Here is an 8,637-nt window from a genome sequence, read left to right on the forward strand (position 1 = left end):
ATAAACAGAGAAAAGATTGAAGTTGACAAAGATTTCATTTTGCTTGGGTCAACTATCAACACTAATGGGAGCAGTAGTCAAGAAATGATGTATTTATTGTATTAGGCAAATATACTACACAAAAAAGTATTCAAGAGCAAAGTTTTCAAGAGGAAAGATGTCAGTTTGAAGACTAAGGTACGCCTGACCCCAGCCAAGGCATTTTCAGTAGCATGTGAAAATTGGACAGGGAATAAGGAAGACTACAGAAGAATTGATTTATTTGAGTTATCGTTAGAGGAGAATATTGGGTGTACCGTGGCCTGCCAGAAGAACAAACCAATCTGTCTTGTAAAAAGTACAGCCAGAGTGCTCCTTGGGAGCCGGGATGGCCAGACTTCGTCTCTCATACTTTGGACATATTATCAGTAAGGACCAGTCCCTGGAGAAGTATATCATGTTTGGTAAAGTGGAGAGTCGGAGAAAAAGAGGAAGAACCACATGAGATGGATTGGCAGAGCGGCAACAGAAATAGATCCAAACTTAGCAATGATTGTGAGGTTGGCAAAGGATGGATCAATGTTTCGTTCTGTTGTGCATAGGGTTGCTATGAGTTGGTATCAAGTCGATGGTACCTAACAGCAACAACATCTAGTACATATATTACCTACCTGTCAGTTTGTCATACTGCTGTGGCTTGCATATTGCTATGATGCTGGAAGTTATATCACTGGTATTTCAAATATCAACAGGGTAATGCATGATGGATAGGTTTCAGTAGACCGTGTGGCTGTTGCTTAGTGCTGTTGAGTCAGTTCCAACACATATCAACCCTGTATAGGGTTTCTGAGGAGTGGTGGGTGAGCTTGAACTGCTGACCTTGTGGTTCAAACTAACTTTGCAGTCCAGTGCATTTTAACTCACAGTACCACACCAGTACTCCACCCTCTAGGTTAGATGGCACCCAAAATACACGATGGCCACAACAGACTCAAGCTTATCAACAATTGTGAAAATGACATGCAACTGGAAAAACTTTTTTGTTGTACATACAGTCAACGTGATTTGAAACTGACTGGATGGCAACTAACAATAACAACATATAAAAAATATATATAACATGGAGAGAGAGCAGTTGGGGACTCTAGACTCATGGAAAGAGAGGGACTCAGTGCTGGCGGTCAGGAGGCAGGCTTGCAGAATGTGCCTTTTGGTTGTTTAAATTATTATAGATTCCTGAATGTTTTTGTGTACACCCTACACCCACCCAACCACATATTCCACAAAAAAAAACAGAGAGAATGGAAGCAAACACTGTTGAATGATGATGCATGGAGGAGATTGTAATAATTGAATGCAACAATGATGTTCTCCCATGTAAACTATCACTCAGTTCACAATAATTAAAAAAAGGAAGATATAAAAGTTACGCACTTTAATCTCCATTTTCTATATGCATAAAAGGGGCTCAAAATGTTTAAAGATCTTCCTACAAATCACACAGCTACTTTTACAAATGGGTTGAAGTTATATTTATACTAACATTTTAACATTTTTGGTGTGCTTAATTTTAAGTGATTCTCCATGAGACCATGAACTTTTCTATCTTATTATCCAATACAAACCAGTTGCATTAAGAGTCATTTCTGACTTATGAAGACCCCATATGTTACAGAGTAACACACTAAGGAAAGGATGAAGTGAATGAAGACACCTGCAGTGACTGAGGCAGAGAGTCATGCAAACCAGCATGCTTCATTGATTAAGTATATCTATGAAGCAAACTAAACTCAAAGCTGACAGATATTAAAATATCTATAAGAGAACTCACACCGGTGGTGCAATTTTCAGCCAAACAATAGATAGGTCTATAAGAGGAACAATAACATTCATGGAGTGTGCACACATTAGAACACTCAACCATTTGAGATTAAAAAGGGCAACAATTTCCCAGGGACAAATTTCAGAAGAGTTAGGAAAGAAGGAGGAGTAGAAATAGGAAACACAGGAGGAAGTTGGTGCAAGAGCTGAAGAGAAAATTTCAAAGGTCAACTTGAGAAGACAAAGTCAAATATTATAACAACATGTGCAAAGACCTGGAGTTAGAAAACCAAAAGGGAAGAACACACTCAGCATTTCTCAAGCTAAAAGAACTGTAGAAAAAATTCAAACATTGATTTGTGATATTGAAGGATTCTATGGGCAAAATCAAGGACCTTTGGTTGTGTAGTGGTTACGAATTGGGCTGAGCACTTCAAGTTCAGAAGTTCAAAACTACCAGCTGTTCTGTGGGAGAAAGATGAGGCTTTCTGCTCCCGTAAGGATTTACAGCCTCGGAAACCCTGTACAGGGTTGTTATGAGTCGGAACTGACTCCATGGCACATAAACACCACCATGGACAAAATACTGAATGATGAAATAAGTATCAAGAGAAGATGGGGGGAATACACAGAGTCACTGTATCAAAAAGAAATAATCAATGTTCAACCATTTCAAGAGGTAGCATATGATCAAGAGTCAATGATCCTTAAGGAAGAAGTCCAAGGTGCATTGAAGTCATTGGCAAAGAACAAGGCACTAGATGGAATACAAATTGAAATCTTTCAACAACTGATGTGGAATTGGAGGCCCTCACTCACCTATACCAAGAATTAGGAAGACAACTACCTATTCAAAAGAGAAATGACCTAACAAGTTGCGGAAATCATTGGACAATATCATTGATATTCCATGCAAGTAAAGTTTTACTAAAGGTAATACAGAAATGGCTGCAACCATACATTGACAGAGAACTTCCAGAAGTTCAAACTGGATTCAGAAGAGGATGTGGTACAAGGGATATCATTGCTGATGTCAGATGGATCTTGGCTGAATGCAGAGAATACCAGAAAGATGTTTATTTGTGTTTTATTGATTACACAAGGCTTTCTATCGTGTGGATCATGACAAGCTATGGACAACATTACGAAGTATGAATATTCCAACACACTTAATGAGAAACCTGTACATAAACCAAGGGGCAGTTGTTCGAATAGAACATGGGAACAATGAATGGTTTAAAATTAAGAAAAGTATGTGTCAGGGTTGTATTCTTTCACCATACTTACTCAACCTGTATGCTGAACAAATAATTACAGAATCAGGATTATATGAAGAAAAATGTGGAATCAGGATTGGAGGAAGACTGATTAATGACCTGCGATATGCAGATGATACAACCTTGCTTGCTGAAAGTGAAGACGACTTAAAATACTTACTGATGAAGATCAAAGACCACAGCCTTTGGTATGGGTTGTATCTCAATGTAAAGAAAATAAAAATCTTCACCACTGGACCAATAAATGGGATTCATATAAATGGAGAAAAGATTGAAGTTGTCAAGGACTTCATTCTGCTTGGGTCAACCATCAACACTCATGGAAGCAGCAGTCAAGAAATCAAATAACATATTGCATTGGGCAAATCTGCTGCACAAAACCTTTTAAAGTGTTGAAGAGCAAAAATGTCAGTTTGAGGACTAAGGTGCTCCTGACACGAGTTATGGTATTTTCAATAACCTCATATGCATGCAAAAGTCAGATAGTGAATAAGGAAGACTAGAAGAATTGAAGCATTTGAGTTATGGTGTTGGAGGAGAATATTAAAAGTACCACGAACTGACCCTCTCATCCCCCCAAATTGATCTGTGTTAGAAGAAGTAAAGCCAGAGTGCTCCATGGAAGCCAGAATGGCCAGACTTCGTCTTTCATATTTTGGACATATTGTCAGAAGGGACCAGTCATTGGAGACCAGTCAGGTGTGGTAAAGTGGAGGGTTGGAGAAAAAGAGGAAGACCCTCAACGAGATGGACTGGTATAGTGCCAGCATCACTGGGCTCAAATGTAGGAACAATTGTGAGGTTGGCCCAGGATTGGGCAGTGTTTCATTCTGTTGTGCATAGGGTTGCTATACGTTGGTACTGACTCGATGGCACCTAACAACAACAACAACAATCATCGAGGTGAAACAAAGTATGAATTGTAGAATGTAAAACTGATAGTGTGCTCTATAAACCTTCACCTAATTCACAGTAAAAAGTGTTTTTTAAATCCATAATAGATATAACTGGGGCATTTCTAAGAAACAATGTTTCATACATAGGTGAACAATAGGGCTTATATACTGGGAAGCAAGGAAAAAGAGGGAGGAGGGGATCCTGAATTAATTGGTAATTTATCAATTCTCACATAGCAAGAGGAAGTTTAAAGAAGTAAAACTTTCATTGCTTCACTTTAGTGCCTTGCCAGTTTTTAATCCCTTCCTGACCCACTTTTATTCAGCACTGAAAAGGGTACATTGTTTGATTTGGGTATTAGCTTTTAAGAAGATTAGTTTCCAGGAAAAGTAAAGCATTTTGCATAGAAGAGGAACTCTCAAACAAGGCATCAGAGTGTACTCTGTTCCTAAACCACCTGTTATAAAGCAATGAAAAATAAAACAGAATCTAATAGTCTACTCCTCCAAATTACAGACAAAATAAAAAATCATTTTGAATGAAAAAAATTTCTTAATGAAAGCTATTTGAAAATCTTTTAAAATATGCTTCAGTGTCTATAACAAAAGGGATGCAGAATGATTTTGATTCATAAGCAAGAAATGGAAATTAATAGATATTTTTCCTTAATCATGGATGTCAACTTGCATTAGATTTTTAATTATGGATTATAATACAATTAAAAAGAAAACACAGTGGGGAAATATATAAAACTTCCTAAATCTTCATATAATTTAATTTTTCTTAGACTTTTGACTTGAACATTTACCCTTCAGAAATATTCATACATATATTCCATGTGAGAGCAGATTAGTTTTTCTCAACTCTATCAGTTCTAACACTACTTCTATAACAAATATTTGTAACAGTCTCCTTAAAACCCCAAATCATTTGACTATTCTGAAATAAAATCCAAAGATAATTACAGCTTACCTAATTGTAGTCTAAAAAAAGATCACTTAACTGTAATATGGGAATGCATTGGCTCCATATGATAAGCACTGGACTATAAGCCACAAGGTTGGCGGTTTGAGCCCACCAGCCTCTCCCTGGGAGAAAGATGAGGCTTGCTCCTCCCACAAAGATTTAAAGACTCAAAAATACTATACAGGGTTGTTATGAGTCAGAACCAACTCCATAATACTTAACAACAACAACAATAACAAATGTGATATAAAGGAAAAATGTCTTAGAATATTGTAATAATAACTCAGTCATGCTAGAGGACAAAAGTACCCACACATATTTCTAAAACCCTCTCAGAAATACTAAATATCAAAACATGTCAATTCACTGAATTGGCTGACCTTCTTTCTGGTATTTAATACAGTGTTTTATTACTGGAATTTTGCTCTTCACTAATCCAAAGCATCATTAATTTTAAGAGACATATAATTTAGAGAGTCCTGGTGTGGGTTAATGTGCTGGGAAGTAAAGTTGGTTTGAATCACAAGGTCGGCAGCTCAAGCTCACCAGTCGCTCCTTGGAAACCCTACACAGGGTCGCTCTGAGTTGAAACCAACTTGACAACACTTAACATCAACACTAACATTGAAATTTAAGAGTTTTGATTTTTATTTTGATCAATTTCCTCTTACAAAACCCATCTATGTATACTAGTATGTTGTTGTCAAGTGCGTCAAATTGATTCTGACTCACAATGACTCTGTATAAAGTTTCCAAGGCTGTAAATCTTCACAGAATCAGAAAGCCTCATCTTTTTTTCCATGGAGCTGCTGGTGGATTTGAACCACTGAACTTGTGGTTAGCAGTACTGTTTATTCTAGTATATAACATTCCAATACAAAAGTCTCTTTAGATAAATGAGTAAATACTGTTTGTTTTTAAGTTTTTGTTGTGAATTGAGTGATAGTTTACATGGGAGAACATAGGTTTTACACTCATCGTTTCATTGCAATGATTACAATCTTCTCTGTGCATCATCATTCAAAAGCATTCACTTCTACTCCCTCTGTTTTTTTTGTTTTGTTTTGTTTTGTTTTTTTGGGGGGGGATGTACACTAACACATTCAGAAATATATAATAATTTAAACAACCAAAGGGCACATTCTGCAAGACTGTCTCCTGACCACCAGCACACAGCCTTTCTCTTTCCATGAGTCTAGCGTCCTCAGCTGCTCTATTTCTTCATGCTCTCATCTCTGTCTCCATCTCTGGTGTCGCTGCTTCTCTGGATAGGATCCCACCTTCTGCTCATGTTCCTCTCCCTTGATGGTCCTAGGAGCCTATGTTCCTGGTGTGTAAGATTAACTACTCCCCTCTTTTTGTTACAAAACTTCTACGTTTTTTACAGTCATGACAGTCACAATTAATCATAATAACAATTACTCGCTATTGAATCATAAGACTTTTTATTTTTGAAATTTAGAAATACATTTTATTTAAGATCTGAAATACAATTCCTAAAATATCAACTTTTAGGAAAACCACGGCTACACAATGCATTGCCTAGATCATGTTAGAATATGTATTAGACTCAGATACAAAAATCACGAAACAAACCACCATCCTTCAACAACTTGAGCAGAGATAGAATGCGTAAGGAACAATATAGATGACTTACAGAGGATGGGCTGTTTTACTTCAACCGTTGTAAAAAAAAAAAAAAAAAAGAGAGAGAGAGAGAGAGAGCACAAATGCAAGTGTTTTCAGCTATATACATGAAGTTGAACCTTTGGCACTAGGAATCAGGGCATTTTGGCATGTAGCATTAACACATACTAGAAAATTGTGTAGTAGTGTCAAAGGGATAGGACCACCAGCACTCAAGCAATGTTGTCAACTAGGCAAGAACTGTTCTACTGAATGTTTCTTCTTTGTCTAATTACTGTGTACACTGGTTGTTGTTGTTGTTGTTAAGTGCTGTCGAGTCGGTTCTGACCCATAGCGACCCTGTATAGGGTTTCCAAGGCTGTAAATCTTTACAGGAGCAGAAAGCCTCATCTTTCTCCTGCGGAGCGGCAGGTAGTTTCAAACTGCTGACCTTGTGGTTCGCAGCCCGATTCATAACCACTACGCTTCCAGAGCTCTGGTAGCAACTTTGAAATAAGAAAGGGAGCTTACACTCCTTTTATTTTCTGTTTGAAGCAACATTGTGATAACATTAACAATTTTAGAGAACATCAATTATATAAGAAAAAGACTAAGAACAAAAAGAAAAGTGTTTACAGATACCCAGACGTTAACAATCAGTGGTCAATAGACCCTCACAGCGCTTTGTGATGATACTAGCTGAAGCCACTTTGTAATCTCTGGCAGTACACAGGGCTGTAGAATTCTTTGCCAGATAGTTCAGAAAATCATGCCAATAGCCTAACAATAAAGCAAGACTCTTCTCATCAAGGGGTGTATGACAACATTGCTCCTACTCTCATAAATAACCTCAGTAGGAGTGGCGCTCCATAAACCTGGGACATCAGCGCATCAGGGTAGGCCAGGAGGATTTCAGCATACTTTTTGTTGTTGTTATATGCTCATAGAGCAACTCACAGAGACCCTGTACAGGGTTTCCAAGACTGTTAATCTTTATGGGAGCAGAAAGCCTCATTTTTCTCCTGCGGAACAGCTGCTAGTTTCAAACTGCTGACCTTGAGATTAGCAGCCCAATTTGTAACCACTATGCTACCAGAGCTCCTTTTCATCATACTGGGGCTGAGTGCCCAACATCACATTGAAGTGTTCTTTTATCCCTGCCACAACTTCGTTAACAGTATATTCCTTATTGACCACATTTCCTTGTGATCTCTTACAATTTGCACACTCTTCCTGAATGGCATCCACATTTTTCTAGCTGGGAGCTGAAACAGCTGCTTCTGCCTGGTAACCAAGTCCCAGTCCTCCACAAGCCAGGGTTTTAATTCTTCAGGAATCTTTGCTTTAACCTCCACGCTATTCTTAAATGCCTCCTCACTTTCAACTGCAGGATCAGCCTGGGCCCTTTTCTTCCCAGGTGACTGAGGTGCTTCCACCAGCTCCGTTTCCATGACTCTTTTGTTTGTTCTGCCTTGTCTTTCTCACATATCCTGAAAGGGGGGAGGGGGTCTTCAGAAGAGCGACCCACCCCCCTTCAATCTGCCTGGAAGAGCTGGCTCCAGATTTTTCTGCTAAGAATCAGCTGTCTTCTTTCCAAAGGAGGCCTCTCTCATCTTACTTCACTGCACGTTGCTTCCAGTTGGCTATTTGAAGTTGTCTTCTTCTGTAGATTGTTGCCATGGGTTTGAGAACCCTGATTTCTGGAACTCATTCAATCCTGTTTTTATTCTAACCAATAATCTTCTTCCTTCTTCCCCTTCCAAGAATGCCTAGGGCTTTCTCAGATGGAATCTTAAAAGGTTTTCAGGGATATCCTGGAAGGATGAAGTGGGTATCCAAGATTCTGAAATGAGGAACGGTTCTGTAATCAGGATCAGATCTTCTGATCCTTACTCTACAAACTTAGCTTTTCTGACGGTGACCTGAAATAAAAATCTAGCTATTCCGATGTGTGATCACTGCTGTTCCTCCAAACACCATAGTCGAATCATAAGACTCTTATCCCATTTCTTTTCATCAGACCCGTCTAGACAAGATGAATACTAGTCAGTGGAGATTCAACCTTCCCCTG

The 8,637-nt window shown here is 38.4% G+C and overlaps 1 protein-coding gene and 1 pseudogene across 2 annotated transcripts in view; both read right to left on the bottom strand.

Annotated features, from left to right (window-relative positions):
* The window catches only part of GSTCD (glutathione S-transferase, C-terminal domain containing), a 204,947-nt gene that overhangs the window by 46,276 nt on the left and 150,034 nt on the right, over positions 1-8,637 (bottom strand). The gene's annotated exons all lie outside the window — the stretch shown is intronic.
* LOC102831063 lies at positions 7,216-8,179 on the bottom strand (annotated as a pseudogene).

This window comes from Chrysochloris asiatica, unplaced genomic scaffold (genome assembly GCF_000296735.1).
Source record: "Chrysochloris asiatica unplaced genomic scaffold, ChrAsi1.0 scaffold00285, whole genome shotgun sequence".
Taxonomy (NCBI): Eukaryota; Metazoa; Chordata; class Mammalia; order Afrosoricida; family Chrysochloridae; genus Chrysochloris; species Chrysochloris asiatica.